We start from the raw sequence: 17,933 nt of genomic DNA on the forward strand, positions 1-17,933 counted from the left end.
GTTCATGAACCATATTGGATCCATAGTTGCAAGATTGAATTGACAATCACAAGATTGAATCCATAATCGATCTAGAGCAACAAACATAACATTCACCAATTCTAAATCATTCACCCAAGCATCATTGATATTTTTTGCAGTATTTACCTAAGGTAAGTTATGAATATTGATACAATTTATTTATGTTCCCTAGGCATATGCAAAAGGAATTCTATCCCCCTTTCATATGCAAAGGATTGTTTATTTTCTTTTTCAATTTGGTGAACCCTCCTCCAGTACACCCTCATAGGGCTTTCATCCTTAGGATTTTATCTTCTAGTATTTTTATCATTTAGATGTAAAAGTGGTTCATATTAATTCATCTTTGTATCTATCTTTGGGGTTTATTCATGTCACAAGCAAAATGAAATCTAATCTTCATTTACAAAGGAATGCTCATCTTAACCCTGATATGGATAACCACTTAAATGCCCATAACTCTTAATCAAGTTGCATGTAAAGTTGTGTGACATGATCCTTGGCATTGCTTAGGTTTTGCAAGAAGCAAAGGGTTGTACACAAGATATATAGTATCTTAGGATTTTTGCAACATGGTTATAAGCATTGTGTAACTTTTGAAGCAAGTGCTTGTGTGCATGTGCATGACATGGTTCTGATCATTGCATACATGGAACATGATGCAAGGAATTGCATGCAATATTGAACACTACTATACAAACTTGACTCAACTAGTGTACATGGATCATTGCATCTCATCCTTCCACATCTAATTGCACTCATGTGCATACTAGTTCTATCCCCTACACCATGTTTCTCACATCACTCCTCATCCTGTGGCCACCTTACCTTTGTGTATGGCATCTTCTTCCACTGCCATGTCATTAACTCTTACCTTTCGCATTCTTTACACATCCCTCATTGTATCCCATGCTCCTTATACCACTACTATGTCCATAGGTGCTACATTGAATACAATATTAAAATAATTTGATCAACTTAATATGAAAGTGGATAACATGCCTTCTAGCCATCACTCCATTACATACAATCCTTTATATTGCATATTTATTGTATTTGAAATTATTACTATCCATTTCTTATTGGACTTGTGATCTTTGCATTTGAGTTACATTATGGAAAAGGTGATCCTTGTGTTTATTTACAAATCTTTAATGTTGCATGTCTAGATGTAGTATATGAAGTTAAAGTCTTGGCTAGATTTTTCCCATGAACTTCAAGATATTAAGTCATTAAATTGTATGATATCCACATTACAATATAGGCTTGAAAATAATTGTGACTAGTTTGATTAAATGTGCTCAAGGACATAATGATCTTATAATAACTATGTCATTCACATTTAGACTTTGTGTGGTAAATTGAAGAATCAAGTAAGATAATGATGAGTTAAAATACATTGCTTGTGAGGGACTTCTTCCTCCCATCAAGGATAGTGTTTAATAATTTTACTTAGATCTATCATGGATATGTGTGCACGTGTTTAAAAGGTTAAACTTAAATTTATTGCATCTAATGTTTATAATCATGGAGTATCCTCTATCAATTCTTAGCCCTCGAGATTTTTTTTATATTAAATATAAAAGGAAAATATTATACAAAAGGATTGTAATTATTGTCTCACAAGATGAAAGTCATTGTATCACTATAACGATTAATAGACCAGTACTATCCTATCAGACCTATAAATCCCTACTCTAAAAAATGGGCCTATACATTGACATATACATATATCCCACACAATGATTTACCATGATATACATGATTATACAAAAAGACCAGCATGTGACTCATAGGACTCCCATTTAGCTTAGTCATCAATCCAAGCAATCCAACCCAATGGGCCTTCCATCCAAATGATAGATTTGTTCCAATTACTAGCACCTGTTGTCACTATCTGTTGGACCTTGTACTCCCTTTCTATATGCCTACCTTCATTGATTTCATGCATAAAATATTTCATAGCGTTGACAAATGGAGATCTTTCCACCTTGAACTTCAACTAGGTGTCACCATGAGAGAGCTTAGAAAGGAAGACCTTGGTAATACCATCCTCTATGAACCACTCAAACTTCTTCACTGATATCCTCATCACAATTGTGACCTGCAAAGCAACATTGTAAACAACGAGTCTTTGCAAAGACTCAGTAAGTAGTTTGCCTTTTCCCTAAAATTTCTCTTCATTCCTAAGAGCCCAAATAGCCCAAGTTATTTCACATGTCAAAATAGAACAAAAATAATTGTTGTATTTCTTGATACTAGTAATAAATCCACACATAACATCACAATAAGAAAAAATTTCAAAAAAGCTAATACCAAAGAGATTCCAAATTTCCTTAGCCATAATGCAATCAAAGAAAATATGTTTAACAAATTCAGAGACTTGACAGATATTGCAAATATCATTAGACTATTGCATATTCCTAGTAGGTAACCTTTGCAAAATAAATAACCATTTAAAATCTTTTTTTCTTGGGTGTATTACCACTGCCCCATAGCCTGCTAAAAAACTTTTTGCCAATCACTATTATTGTAGTTTAAATTCCAAACTGAATTATCACGATTAATCAAATCATTATTACAAAAAAGAGCATTATAAACTGCTTTAGCCTTGGTGTTCATCCACAAGGTACCATCCATCCATGTGAAGGTAGAGAGCCTATTGTTTGTCACCGAACACTGTTTGGGTAGGTGAAGATTGTTACAAGATTCCCACAAACACAGTGTAAGTTCTCTAGTGAGATTGAGGCAATTGAAATTTAAGGCTGAGACCATTCCAAGAGATTAGTTGACCATCAATAATAATATCCTTTAAACAACATATACCCTTAGCATTCCAACTTTTAGCAGAACAACCTTGGAGCAAGGTAAGTGGTCTACCCTTGTGGAATAATTCCACCAGATAGATCTTTCCCTGCATAAAGAATTATCATTACAGGGGATACTCTTATGGGAAACAAGGCTTCTAATTCATTCCCAAGCCTTCCATATCACTTTGAATACATTAGAGCCAGTCAGAGAAACAGGAAAATAACTAGTTAGAAGGTTACTAATGGGGAGCAGCAAGCCGAATATTATTTCTAATGAGAACTTTTCATGGTTCATTACCTTCCATGGCATGAAGGATCCATTTGACAGCCAGTGCAATGCAATGCACACTGAGATCCTTCAATCCCAATCTGCTCAACTGCTTGCTTAAACAACACCAATTCCAGTTAACAAAGTGTACTTTCTTGTTACCCTTGCCATCAGACCAAAGGAAGATTCTGACATGACCTTCTAAATATCATTAATCTGATAATTGTTGAACATCCACATAGAAGTGTAATAAAGACTAGAGGAGGAAAGGATTTTTTGGCACACATATATCCTTCCAACCATGGATAGGTAATGTGTATTCCACTTGACCAATTTATTCTCAATCTTCCCTTTTTATCCAAATCCACATATCTTTTAAACAAGGGTTGACTACAAATGGTATACCTAGATAACTCACCTGCTTGGTCACCCCCCCATTGGTAGTTATATTTACTGAACTAGCCAGGAGGTGTTTCAACCCACCCAAGCAAGATGGATTTTGTATCGAATATCTTGGCTCCTAGGGAATAACAAAAGAAATTCAATTTTACCGTTAAGGAGTCCATTTTGTCCTCATTGAGCTCTAAAAAGAGGGTTGTGTCTTCTACAAATTGAATATTGATCAGGTCCTCCTTATTAGGAAAGGTGATGCCTTTGATTCTTGGGGAGATGGTGTAGTTTATTAGGAGGTAAAAGATGGCATCAACAACAATAACAAAGAGGGCAAGGGCCAATGGGCACCCCTGCCTAATGGATCTTTCTAAGGTGAGGGGCATAGTCTGGGAACCATTGACCTCCACTCGAGTAGTAGCATCATTGAGTAAGAATTTAACCATTTGACATAACTCTCTAGATAAACCGAATGTATCCAACATCATGAGAAAAAAATCCATTCAATTATGTCATAAGCCTTCTCAAAATCAATGAGGAACATAGTCACTTTCTAGTTGGTGTAGCTAGCCCAGTTCATATCCTCCTAGATGGTAATAAGATTTTTGAGAATATGTCTGCCTTTGATAAATCCGGTTTGAGTGTTGTTCACAAAATTAGGCAAGATATCCACTAGTCTAAGTGCAATGATTTTGGCTAAAATTTTATAGGAGATGTTTAGCAGAGTAATAGGTCTCCAATTTTTAATGAGAGGCTTATCACCCTCCTTAGGGAGAAGCTTCATTGCTCCCTTGTTTATTTCTACTCCCAAAGATCCTTTTTCTAAGGCTTCCTCATACACTTGTAACAAGTCTAGGCCAATCCAACCTTTAACAACTTTATAGAATTCAATAGGTAGACCATCTAGGCCCGACGCTTTGTCATTATTGAAAGTGTCGATGGATTTGAGAATCTCAATTTGTCATTATTGAAAGTGTCAATGGATTTGAGAATCTCATCAATTGAGATTGGATTCTTGAGTAACCTAGCCTCCTTATCTAAAATTTTCTTTGGAATAAGTACTCTGCATCTGTCCCTAACAAACTAATTGGCGAGAGAGTTACCCTCATATGAAAATAATCTTTGGTAATAGAGAAAGAATGCTTCTTTAATGTCACTATTGTCCAACTGGTTCTTTTCCTTTTTCCCACACTCTGTCAATCCTTTCTTTGAATTCCTTCTATCGAAAGAGGTTAAAGAAGAATTTGGAGCCCTTGTCACCTTGTTCTAACTAGTTGATTCTATCCCTTGCCTTGATACCTTAGACCTTATGATTGTGAATGCTCCTAAGAGAGTTCCTAATCTAAGATAGTGAGAGAAAAAGATCTTGATTAATGGGATCCCTTTAGGCTTGAGCTTCCAACATCATGAGGCTATCAACCAAGCCCCTTTCAAGTTTCCTTTCATCCTTAGCTTTCTTCTTTCCTACTATTTGCATAAACTTCCTCCAATTATTCACATTTTTATTCCATCTATCAATGGTTGAACCAACATGACCATACCACTTATTAATCTATTGAATCATATAGATAGCACACCTAACATCTTAGGCTTTAAGAAGACTAGCATTAATAAAAAAATTACATTCTCATAATAGGAGGGCTAGCATTTGCATTAAATGCAATATGAGATTTGATTGGATGGTGATCTAATAGGGTGTAGGGGTATACCATAACAGTGGAACCATCATCCTCCTGTTGAAAGGAGAATAAGTCTTTATTGGCATATAATCTTTCTAATCTATAGTAGATCCTTCTTCTACCTTGCTGGAAATTACACAAAGTGTACCAAATGGACCTATATTCATGTTTCTTACCATCAAGTGAAACAAACAACCTAAGCTTGTTTTTTATTTTGGCCCAGTAGAGATTCTCCCCACTTTTCCATTCCAACTCCACACCCCCTGATTTGTCTTCCTAGTTCTCAATCATGTTGAAGTCTCCTCCTATAATCCAAGGGACGTCTGGGAGAGTGCTCATCCACTTCCACAAATTAATCCTCTCTTTATAGTCATTAGATGCATAGAGGGAGCATACCTTGAAGTTAGTATCTTGCTCACTAATAGTGACCCACACAACCCTATTGCAGGGAGAGCAGCCATTCTCCACCACCTTATTTATCCACTTGCCCCTATTAGAATGGTTTCTCCCCCCTTTCCTCTATCATGATTGGTAGAGAAGGGGGTAGCATCCTTCCAAATATATCAAATAATTACATCCAATGCAAACTTAATGGCTTTCACTTCTTACAACATCAAAATATCAAGTACACTTGTGTTGCATGAGGAATCTTTAGGAAATGTGTTTTTTGTTGAGGGTCTTAAGCCCCCTAACATTTCAAAAGATGCAACTTAGATTCCTGAGAAACATTAATGAGTGTTGTCCATGGCCACCTTCAAGTTGTTAAAACACTTAGGAAGCTCCTTATGGGTGTCCTTCTTCTTAGGAAAAGGAGATTGCTTACCTTTAGGTCTTCCCATATTTCTCCTAGCTTTAATAAAGAGAACATTTCCTATGGAAATTAAGATATTGTTATCATTTTTCTTTCTCCTAGAGGATAGAGATGACAGTTGCTCCTCCTTATAAATTGACTCATTGGATACTGACCTAATTTCCAATTCAGACTCTAATGAGGGAGCTTCAACATATTCCAGTTGGAGGCTCCCCTTGGTTTTATCATATGGGACAATGGATAGGTATTGGTTAATGGCTAAAGCCTTATTTCCCACAAGAGGATCAATAGTAATGATATCAAAAAAACATCATCCTTGTCACTACTAGAGTTATGGCTATTTCTCGAAGGGTTAAGTTCTCTATGAAGTTGATATGAGGTAGTAGATTGCATATCCCTAAGGGGAGGGGAGTCACAAAAAATCCCACCATCTTGTGTGGTCTCAATACAAGAATTAGCAAGAATACTAAAGTTATTAGAGATTTTCATGGGAGACTTTTTCCCATTAAAGGGAGTCAGATCAACTGCCTCACCTAACATCATAGAGAACAATCTCCTTTCTTCAATATTCATAACCATGGTTTTGACAACAAAGCACTTATTCCTTAAAGTCACTCTAATCATTGGCGGTAGTGATTGAGAATCGTCGTTAATTGTAACCAAGAAAGCCTTGGTGACCAATAGTTCAATAGAGGTTTGAGTGATTTCCATCAAACACTCTTATGCCTAGACTTATGACCTTTGCGGTGGCTAAATTGATCATGTGAGTCCTTCTTACAGTCACAATGTGATAACAAAACAATAATGGAAGAATGGGGCAAAGGGTCAACATTAAACACACCAATTTTAAAGGACTCGTCAAACATGAGAAGAGAAAAAACAATAGCCTTAACAACCTCCTTCAAAGAATTAAGATGGTCTAACAATGATGGTTGATCATCACAAGAAGAATCCTCTAGAGGTGGCTTTGTCTCCAAATCCAAGTCACTATCAACTTTTCTCAAGGAGGGCTCAGGTCTCCTAGGTTTAACAGGGGGATTATGTTTGGCTAAACTGAAATAATTCCTCTGAATGTGACCTTCTCTACTACAGAGAAAACATGCATTTATTCCCCCAATGGTTTCAATTACGCAAACCAAGGGTTCATCATCTAGTTTAATTTCAAGAAATCTAGGGAGATCTTTCCCATGATTAACAAAGATTAGAACCCTAATGTTCATATGAGGAACTGGAGATTGGGTGTTATCCACCCTAAGAACTTTGCCAATGGACTCTAGTAACTAGGGAAAGAAATTTCAAATAAATGGGGGTAATTTTTCAACTACAATCCACCTAGGGCACGATAGGGCCAAAATCTCATCAGAAATAGCCTCGGGCGTCCATTTAAGAGCCCTAAATGTGCAATTACTAATAGATCATAATTGTTTGTGAACCACTGCCAACTTCAATTCAGGTTCATTGAAATAAATAATAAAAAACACTTTTTGAATCATTGTACAGAAAGAGAAATGGTACCCTAATCTTTTCATCCAAACATTTTTAAACCATTCATCTAGAAATTTACAACCCAAGCACTTAGATGCATCTACAACTACAAGGAATATAGCTAAATTTTTCAATCATAATTTTTCATTATTTAAAGCATTAAGCATATTAAAATTTGAAGAAATAGTGAGACTAGATAAGGGTAAGGCAACCTATTTACTTGTTCCTCCTTTTGGGTTGCCATTACTTATGGAAAGGGAGACAATATTAGAGTTGAATTTCATAAAACTAGGCACCGAAAATGGGGAGTCAATTAAGGCAATTTTGAAAGATTCGATGCCATTAATAAGGGAATCCTCTTTACTATTTCCTCAAGGAGCTGAATTAATGTCCTCGTTTCAAGGAGCCTCTTCCATATAGGCGCATTAATCACGCCAACCCTAGCAAAAATAGAGAAGATAACCAACACGCAACAAAATAAATATAAAGATAAAAACAAGCAAGAGGGAGGCTACTTACCTTGGTGGAGGACCTCTTCCACATCCTCACTAAAAACCCCTATGCTTAGGGTGAAACCCTAGATCAACACCCTTTAGTTGCAGAGCCGCAAGCCTTATCCCAGGCTCTCAACATATATTTTCATAAGCATAGTGTTGGTGTAAATAATTATTCATCTTGGATATTATTACACCTTACTTAAGTTTACTTAAGAAACGCATTTCATTGTAGTTTGGGTATGAGACACTTGGGTGTTTGTGCCACATTGGGATAGTGTGTGTAGGATAATTTCCACCTTTTATGGTGTGATCTTGTTGTTACACTCCACATTCAGTGGGTGATCCACCTCATGTGGAATATTATATTATTTCTCCTAACCAACATCTATTTCCTACCTACCCTTGTTTCTTATTGAGCCACATGTCATATTTGTGTGCTCACATATCCATATAGCCTTGCCTATATAAGCAGGCTCGTATTCATTGTATGTATCGATTGATGATCCAGTTGATCAGTATTTTCATCTTGATAGAATACAGTTTATTTCTATCATATATTTTGTCTCTCTTATTTGTGTTTTCCATTGCCTCTTGATCTCGGAAAAATCTCACGTGGTATCAAAGCCATTAGAGTGTCATTGGTTTGCTAATTGAGAGAAATTTGATGCTATTTGGGGTTGTGTATTTTGGAGTTTTCTATTGCAGGTTATTATTGAAGCTCAATGGGTCAAATCTGAGGTTACCATTGGATTGAGGAGGTCCAAGAAAGTCAGTTTTGCCTTTTGTTTCATCCAAATCGGACTTCCGAGGCCAAATCTAGAGGCATTTAAAGTTTGACGTTGCGGCGGAAATTTTCCAGAAATTATAATTTTGTAGGCAATTTTCAAATAGCGATATCTCACTCATCCGGACTTGTTTTTACGAGCAATTTTTTTTGTTTTGGGGTATAATTTTGTGATCTGTATAGTGGTGCAAAATTTTTCTGATTTTCAGATACAGATTTTTTGGAAATCGAGAAATCTCGATTTTTACAACTTTGGAGGCTTCGTTTGGGCTCACATGGACTCCTTTTCAGGTGCCGTTTTTTTTTAAAGTGCATATTTTTTCATCTACTTTCATAATCTACCATCTGTTTGTAGTGATTTTAAATAGAAATTGTACTTTTAGTATTTGGCCATTTTTGGCATATTTGGTACTTGCATTTTGTTTGGATCTCAGTTTAGATCACTAGCAGTATTTGTTAAAGTCTCTTAGATCTCATTTTGAGAAGTTGTAAATTGAAATCAGAAGTCCACTTTTCCTTGTTTTGTAAGTGGCCCATTGTATATGCACTAAGTATAAAGTGTCAAAATCACCATTTTGGGGGGATTTCTTGATTGAGTATTTTGGGGGGGGTGTCTTGCGTGATTGTGCCTCTCTCTATCTTGTGTTTATTCATTTTGGTGCTATGGGTTCTCCTAAATTTCCACTTTTAACTCCTCATGATTATGCATCATGGAAAATTAAGGCATGGAGTAAACTAATGGAAAAAGGACTCATTCATTATGTAAATGAAACTATTGCAGCACCACCTGATCCTAAGGCTGATCCTAATGCTCAAATTGAATGTCTTACTAAGAATGTTATGGCACTTGGAACTCTTAGAAAGTATGTATCCGATGACCTCATTTTTCACATTGATAAGTGTACAACAATTAAAGAGGCTTGGGGTATATTTAAGAAATTGTATGGTCAAGTTGATGAGATTAAGGGCTACAAGCTTGATAGTGAACTCACAACTTTGGATCCCAAGGATTTTGATACAATCCAAGATTATGTCACAAAAGCAACTGAGCTAAGAGCAAAGCTAAAGGATTGTGGAATTGACAAAAAGGATGCTCAATTGGTTTATAACTTGTTGGACAAGCTTCCTTCAGAGTATGCAGCATTTGTATCTAGCTTTCACACCCATATGTTAGCTCAAGGTTCCTCATACACTTCTCCATCATTTGATTCATTCATGGAGATGTTGATACTTGAGCAATCTAAGCTGACCATGATGGGGATTCTCAAATCTTCAAAGTCACAAGCTTTGGTGGCTAATAAAGGGAATCAAAGTAATCAAGGAAAATGCAAGAATCAAAAGCAACCTAAGTCAAAACCACATCAAGATGGAGCACAACCTTACTCTCCACAACAAGGTGATTCACCATTCACACCTAAGAGGAAATCATATAAGGATAATCTTTTTTGTGGATATTGCAAGAAGTCAGGACATGATGAACATCATTGTTATAAGAAAGATATTGATTAGTTGAAGAATCTTCTTGAGAAGAATAGAATCAACCTACCTTCTAGAATGTCTACATCGGCTTCTTCTTCCAAGGATAAAGGAAAGGATCACTCTTTTGGGACAAATAAAGGAAAGGGACAAGCTCTTTGTGCTACTACAAGTCATGATTCAGGGAGATGGCTTCTAGATTCAGGGGCTTCTCATCATATGGCATCTTCGCAATCTATGTTTTCTACATTTGAGCCTTGCCACATGCCATAGATTTTGATGGGAAATCATACATACATGGATGTGATTGGGAAAGGATCTATTGCTATTGGGGATAACTCCTTCAATGATGTGTTGTGTGTACCCCACTTGACAAATAATCTTCTTTCCATCTATCAAATCACACATGGGGCAACTAGGAAAACTATGGAGTTCACACCTGATTCAGTTATCATTAGAGACTTGGAGAGTGGAGCTATCATTGCGACTGGAGTGGTTGATCATGCATCTCGGTTGTACTCTTTTTCACATTTTGGTCCTATCGATGAGGTTGATTCTTTGTATGTTGATGATTCAGATTTTGAGGAGAACTTTGGGCATTTAAACTTGGGGATTCTCACATGTGAACTTGTTCTTGAGCCTTGCATTTCATCTCCTTCTATTGATATCACACCACCTATTGCACCTGATGATGTAGCTAGTGCGCCAGTTTTGCCTTCTTATGATTCAGTGCAACATGATATTTCATGTCTTCCAGTTTCAGTTGATTGGGATACCTACTTGATAGACATTGCAAATTTGTTTGTGGACTCCTACATTGCAGATTTGGGAGACACCATTCATGACATTCATCTTCTCTTTGATGAATATGATCCTTCTTTGATTGTTGCGAGGGATAACTCTGACCCTCTTGTGCATTCTCTACATGATCAATCCTTAGAGGTTGACATGATTGTGGATACTTTTGTACAACACTTGGAGGAGGTCTCTTTATCTTTTGAGGAGACATATGAGTCTTTGGATATTGTTCTACATTCATCTCCACTAGATCTTGGAGTGCCTTTTTCAGCAGTGTGGCACAGTTTACCACCTTTGGAGGGGGTACCTTTCAGCATCGACATGGGGATACTTGAGCAGTTTTCAAAGATTCCTTTCATCATGAGTATTTTTTCTCCATCTTCCTTTCATGGTTGGGGAGAATTTTTGGATCCACCTTTGGTTTTGTTTCTTCCTAAGGGGAGGAATGTTGTTCGATGTTCATGGAGTAGTTTCTTCATTCATCTTCGAGCTTCTATCATTGGTGCAGATTCCAGATTGAGGGGGGGCTTCCTAGTCTCTCTTCTTCTTCTCTCATATGGGGGGGACTTTTTCCTCACATGGGATTTTTTCCTTCACATACTTCTATTAGAGTTCTTTGTATCTAATTTTCATCTCTCTTTTTGGGGAGGGTTTTTTCCCATTGGGTTTTTCTCTCTTTCCCTGCTTTGTGAGAGATTTCCTTGCATTGGTTTTTATGCATTTGCATTTGTACATGGGTACCTAACATGGCCTTGTAGTCGGGACCCATCTTGCATTGCTTAGTTGCATTATAGACTTTAGTGCATTCCCCTAAGTTGCACTTAAGGGGGGGTGTTGGTGTAAATAATTATTCATCTTGGATATTATTACACCTTACTTAATTTTACTTAGGAAATGCATTTCATAGTAGTTTGGGTATGAGACACTTGGGTGTTTGTGCCACATTGGGATAGTGTGTGTAGGAGAATTTCCACCTTTTATGGTGTGATCTTGTTGTTACACTCCACATTTAGTAGGTGATCCACCTCATGTGGAATATTATATTATTTCTCCTACCTACCCACACCTATTTCCTACCTACCCTTGTTTCTTATTGAGCCACATGTCATATTTGTGTGCTCACATATCCATATAGCCTTGCCTATATAAGCAGACTCATATTCATTGTATGTATCGATTGATGATCCAGTTGATCAGTATTTTCATCTTGATAGAATACAACTTATTTCTATCATATATTTTGTCTCTCTTATTTGTGCTTTCCATTGCCTCTTGATCTCGGCAAAATCTCACACATAGCCCTCAAGATTTTAGAATAATATCACCTCTCAAAAAGTAATGTAGTTTGAGACTGTGTACCCAAAAAAAGTAGCCAATCTAACCAACCTTACAATAATCAAACACCTCAATTGTCATAGAAGAGACATAGTCTAATCCAAATAATGGTGATAACATGCTAAAAATGTTACACCAATTAAATCAATTCAAACATTTTGCATTGCATAACTTAAATGAAAATAAAGCTTCATAGAATTTATTTCATGTGGTTCTCTTTTCCATCACAAAGAACATGAAAAAATATTAATCATATAAAAATATCATTTCTAGTATCTAATAACACTTATATAGAGAATAAAAAACTAGCAATTGGTTTAACACTAGAAATGGTAATGACACAACTCCATGGCCTATGTAGGCATAAAAAATGATAACTCAATAAAGCTATCTACTAGAAGGCATTGACAAATGAACAACCATATACTAGAATCAAACAATAGAGACTCCAAAACAATTTTGACCAAGAATCAATACACAAATACCTTAATTTTCTAGATCCAACACCAAATATATCTTTAGAATAATATTTAACCCGAGATCAACAAATCAAAACCAAAACTTTCCACATTTTCTCTTCTCCTTAGAAACTCCCTTCTATCTTCTCATTTTCCTCTCTATCCATATGCATTCTTATTTTTTCTTTTTATCACCTTCTATGCCCCTAATGAATTTCATTTGCTTCCTTACATTCTATTCCACTACTTTGTCTATATTGAATGACTCAATCCTTTCTTATATAGAATGGAGGAGTCTTATTTGAGAAGCCATCATTGTGCTCAACCATCAAGTTTTTTAACCAATATCACTAAATTTAGGATTTGACCATTGCCAATAAATATTCCAAGTTGTCACTACTCCATGCCAAGAATATCCTCCACTAACTGCTATGAACCAATTCTTATTGTGTTGATTTTATTTTAGGGTGTTTCCCCATTAGCAATAACTTCACACTATTTTCTCCTACTTATACCCAATTTTAAATTATTCACAAGCCAGGTATGCTCTTGCATTAGGCTCACTGAGTAAGAAGTTTGTGAGCATAGTTCATAAATTTTAGTCAATTGTAAACCACACATTTTATAGGAACCTCCAATATTAGGTTAACTATTTTAGAATTTTTTTATTTGCTTCTTCCAAATCTTGGCTGAAATAAATCCAATCAATATCATTCAACATTATTCACACCTCTCATGGACTTGGGTCCACCATAAATAAACCTCCCTGTTAATTTTTTGCGACACCTCTTTTTCTTCATTAATCATTTTTCTTACCCATAAATCAAAATGTTACCATCTTAAACATTTGTCATATCTCTTTCCTCACACCCATCCTTCTTCTACACTCGCCACCTTTTCTTACACTTCATTCTTTTTGTATTCAATTGAATAACTCTCATAAGAATCTCCCTACAACATAAGTATACAACTCCTCAAAACAAGATTAAATACAAATTCAAAAAAATGAAACTTTCTTCTCTTCCATTATCTTCTTGTTTGCAAACTATTTAATGTAATCATATTCACATTGTTTCTCCCTTTTAACCAAATCCTTCATATCCTTCAAATAGAAAGTCTTAGTTATTTTGGATTAAGGAAAAAATAGGTTTTGAAGGGACCATGAAACCCTTTACAAAGAATATTATAAAAGGTTTAGAATCAAACCATTAAACCCATAATAGTAATACAAGACTGTAAAGCGGAAAATCGCGATCGAACCCTAGTTGCTCTCCCCTCTTCCAACTCCAAGGAGAGAGAAGGGAGGTTCGCTAGGATTCGATGGTTTTCACTTAGGGGGGAGACTTTACATTCAAAAGAGGGGTTGAAACCCACAAGATCCAATCCCACGCAATGCAAGATTGGATGCTAAATGAGTTTCAAGGGTTAAGACAGCAAGGCTACCCTCTTTTGTAAAGAATGTGCATAGGAGAATTAAGCTAGGAATGCATATAAAGTGACAAAGATTTGCTTATAAACTGAGTTCGGATTATAGGATGAAGCTGCGGACCTGGAATTAGCAGTAAAATGTCGATACGGCGCTGTCCTGCAAATTTGAGCAAAAGTTGTCGGGACGATGGCGCCCGGCGCCACGGTCCTCCGAAAAATCCGCGAAACGAAGGGGGATCTGTTCGTCTCTGCACAAGGATTCCAGATCTTCAATTTCAGCCGCGTACCTGCAACCTACACACAGAAAAGCGAGGACGATTGGGGGGTTAGGGATTAGGGGTTTGCCTTTAGGTCAAACCCCGGTTTTGGAATTAACCAAGAAATGAGCAAGAGCTGTAAATGTAAATGACTGTAAAACAAGTACAAATACCTTGTTCTAAGGATGTTTGTATCCTTATGTGCGAAGGTTTAGATGTTGTATGTTGTATGTTGTAATAGTATGTAGTAAGTGATCTCCTCTTCAATGGTTGAATCCTTGTCTTGAATGCAACACTTAGCCTTGAATGGAGACTTAGAAGGAATGCTTGAATGCTTGAATGCTTGAGTATAGTTTCCACGCTTTGTACACATATCTTTTTTTCATCTCAAATGAGAGAGAAAAATGTAGTTTATATACTTGTCAATTAGGGCTGATAGACTGATTTTCCCGACCTTAGGCCGACTAGGAAAGTTAATTTCCAAATTGCAAACAAAAAGACCCGAGACCCCTTAGGAGACTGGGCCCAAAATAGGACCCAGGGGCGCCCTGGTCCTGAGGGACCAGGGCGCTGGGCGCTCTGGTCCCACCTCCCGGGACAGCAGGGTGCAAGGAGGTTCAGGCCAGGGTACTTGAAAAATGCAGTTTTTGGTGTCGTGAGCAGGCTTCGGGGTCTCCATTCAGGTTGCATGTTGCGTCGCCATCGTGAAGACCGAAATGCAGTCGAAATTGCAAGTGTCAAAATTTTAGGACGCTACATTTAGCCCCCACTTTAGCGGGAGTATGTATGCTCATACTTCCGGTAAAGTACAAGGAAACAACATTGAAAGACTTTCACCACGTCAAGGAGGCAAGATACACCAAGCCCCTAGTGGACTAAGGATCTTACGACTTCGATTGACAAAGTAAAAGGGAAGATCACGAGGGAGAACCATGACTGTCAGTAGTAAGGTTCCCTCACTATGAGTCATGCAAGAAAGATATCAAAAATTCTCAAGGCAAGGTTAAATTTGCCAAGAAATTCTCAAGTATCTTGAAAAGATATGAACGGGATGTATGCCCCCCTACGTTAAAGCGATCACACACGCCTCACCGGGGGTGATTGTTTTAACGTAGTGATACACATAAGAATGAGAAAGGAAAGGAGCACGTTATCGCAAGGATTTAGCCCCCAAATGTGAGATAAGCCCAAGGATAATAGACACAAAACACAAAGCACGAGGTGACTTCGCTTTCCTTGGGGTCAGTATGCTGTATGATAAGTCATGTATATATATCATATGTATGTATGCATAATTGTTCTTCATTCCCCAATCAAGGAAGGTCACCTAGAAGAAGGGAACACATGTGTCTTTCGAGTCAACATGAGAGAGATCGAGAGATCTCAATGCTTTGCATCGTCCTCAAGTAGACAACACTAAGGACAACAAATAGAAGAATGAGAATAACATATAGAAGAAGTAACACAAGAGAGGAGGAGAGAATCTGCTATGCTAATGTAACTAGTCTAGCACGTCATCTACCCCCCGATCTTGCTGATCAATGTTTCGGGAAGGCAGGGAACACGCTAGAGGAGGAACATTCAACATGGCAGATGGAGCTATCACAAGATCTAAACAAGGGCTATGTTCATGTTCCGAGCCACATTGTTCTTGTCTAGGAGCTAGGATAAGTGCTTTAGAAAATTCATTAGATAAATGGTTATCAATATCAACAAGTTCATATTCACTATCAGAAGCAAGAGGAGAAACATTTGCATCATGAATAACATTTTCATCTATATCATCATCAAGATTTATAAAAATAGGATCTTTAACTCGCACAGGATCAAGACCATCATGCATCTTATGTTTAGGAGATTTAGGCTCAATGTCCGGCTGAGGAGAAAATGGAATAATGCTCGTTGAAGGTGTTTTTGGAGATGGAAAAGTTTGAGAAGCAGCTGCTTGAGCCCTAAGACGACGCTTTCGTCGACGTTCACATGCAAAACGATTTCGTCTAGTCTTAGTAGGCAGTGAACAAGATTGAGGAGGAGGAATGTTCTCATCCCTCTCACTTGGGTGTTTAGGTTGTGGTCTCTTAGGCTGGATAATAGGAGAAGAAGAAGGTCTCTTCTCTCTATAAAAGGAAGGAGGAGGAACTGCTCCATATAAAGGAGGAATTTTTGGTTTAGGAAGGAGACCAAGTCCATCATGACGGGGAGGAATAGGTCTACTTTTAGGAATTTTATTAGACATAGACATAGTCACATCCATAGGGATGGGTTGGGAATCTTCTTGAGGAAAGACATTAGTTTTATCTTTCAAAGGAAGAACTTCCTTCTCAAGAATGATAGGAATGTCAAGTTTAGGTGTTCTAGGTTCACTTAAAGATAGGATCATATCTGTTTTCCACTTTTGATAAGATTTGAAAAGATGATCACTTCGCGGAGGAAGGGATTGGAATTGTTTAGGCCAAAAGTAATCAAGAGGAACACTAGAGGTTCTTTCAGCTGGTTTAAAGAGACTATGATTGACAGTAACAATTTCACCATTATGGGGAAATTTCAAACACTTATGAATAGGAGAAGCAATAGCTTTCATGGAAGATAGCCAAGGATAGCCAAGCTTCACACGAAATTGTTCGGAAGATGGAATAATAGCAAAGTTCACATCAAGGGATTTGTTATGGACCTCAATAGGCAATGTAATAGAACCAATTGCAGGAGAAGAAAATGCATCAAATAGTTTCACAATCACATCTGTTTTGTCATATATCACTTGATTCAATTGCAAAGTAAAAAGAAATTCTTCAGTAATAACATTAACCATGCACGAAGGATCAATAAGCACTCCACGGCAAGGTGTATTCTTGACTTTAACATGATGTTTAAAATGATTTAACAAAAAAAAATAATGACCATAAACCCTGGTAAAATGCCCATCAAGGGTGAGATATTCTATAAGTACCTTGAAGAGTTGAGCCCATATGTCTTTGATAACACCATTGTCATAATAGTTGGAAGTCTTATTCACCATTTTCTCCCTTTCCTTCTCAATTTTTGGAAATTTCTACACCACAGTATCAGTGTAGTTCATGTCCCTGCTATACTTCATACCATCAGAAGAAAGGCCTATGACTTCGGCAATCAAATTTTCATCCACTGTCACCTTGCACCCAGGCAGGATGATGGTCCCATCCTTCTAGTGCATTTCAAAATACCCAGTGACATCTTTGTTAACTCCTTGTAATCTTTCCATGTAAGGAACAATACCCCCTTTCTTGAGCAGGTTTCGAATGTCCTGATTTTTCTTTAGATGCTCACAATTCGGAGGCTCAACCCACTTTCTAACGCCCCCCATTTTGAAATTAATCTTGGAGCTTAGAAAATTAGTAGCAAACAAACTAAGGAGAAAGGCCTAAGCAGGTAAAATGGTTACCCACAAAGTGTGCCACAATTT

Source organism: Cryptomeria japonica, chromosome 5 (assembly GCF_030272615.1).
Source record: "Cryptomeria japonica chromosome 5, Sugi_1.0, whole genome shotgun sequence".
Classification (NCBI taxonomy): domain Eukaryota; kingdom Viridiplantae; phylum Streptophyta; class Pinopsida; order Cupressales; family Cupressaceae; genus Cryptomeria; species Cryptomeria japonica.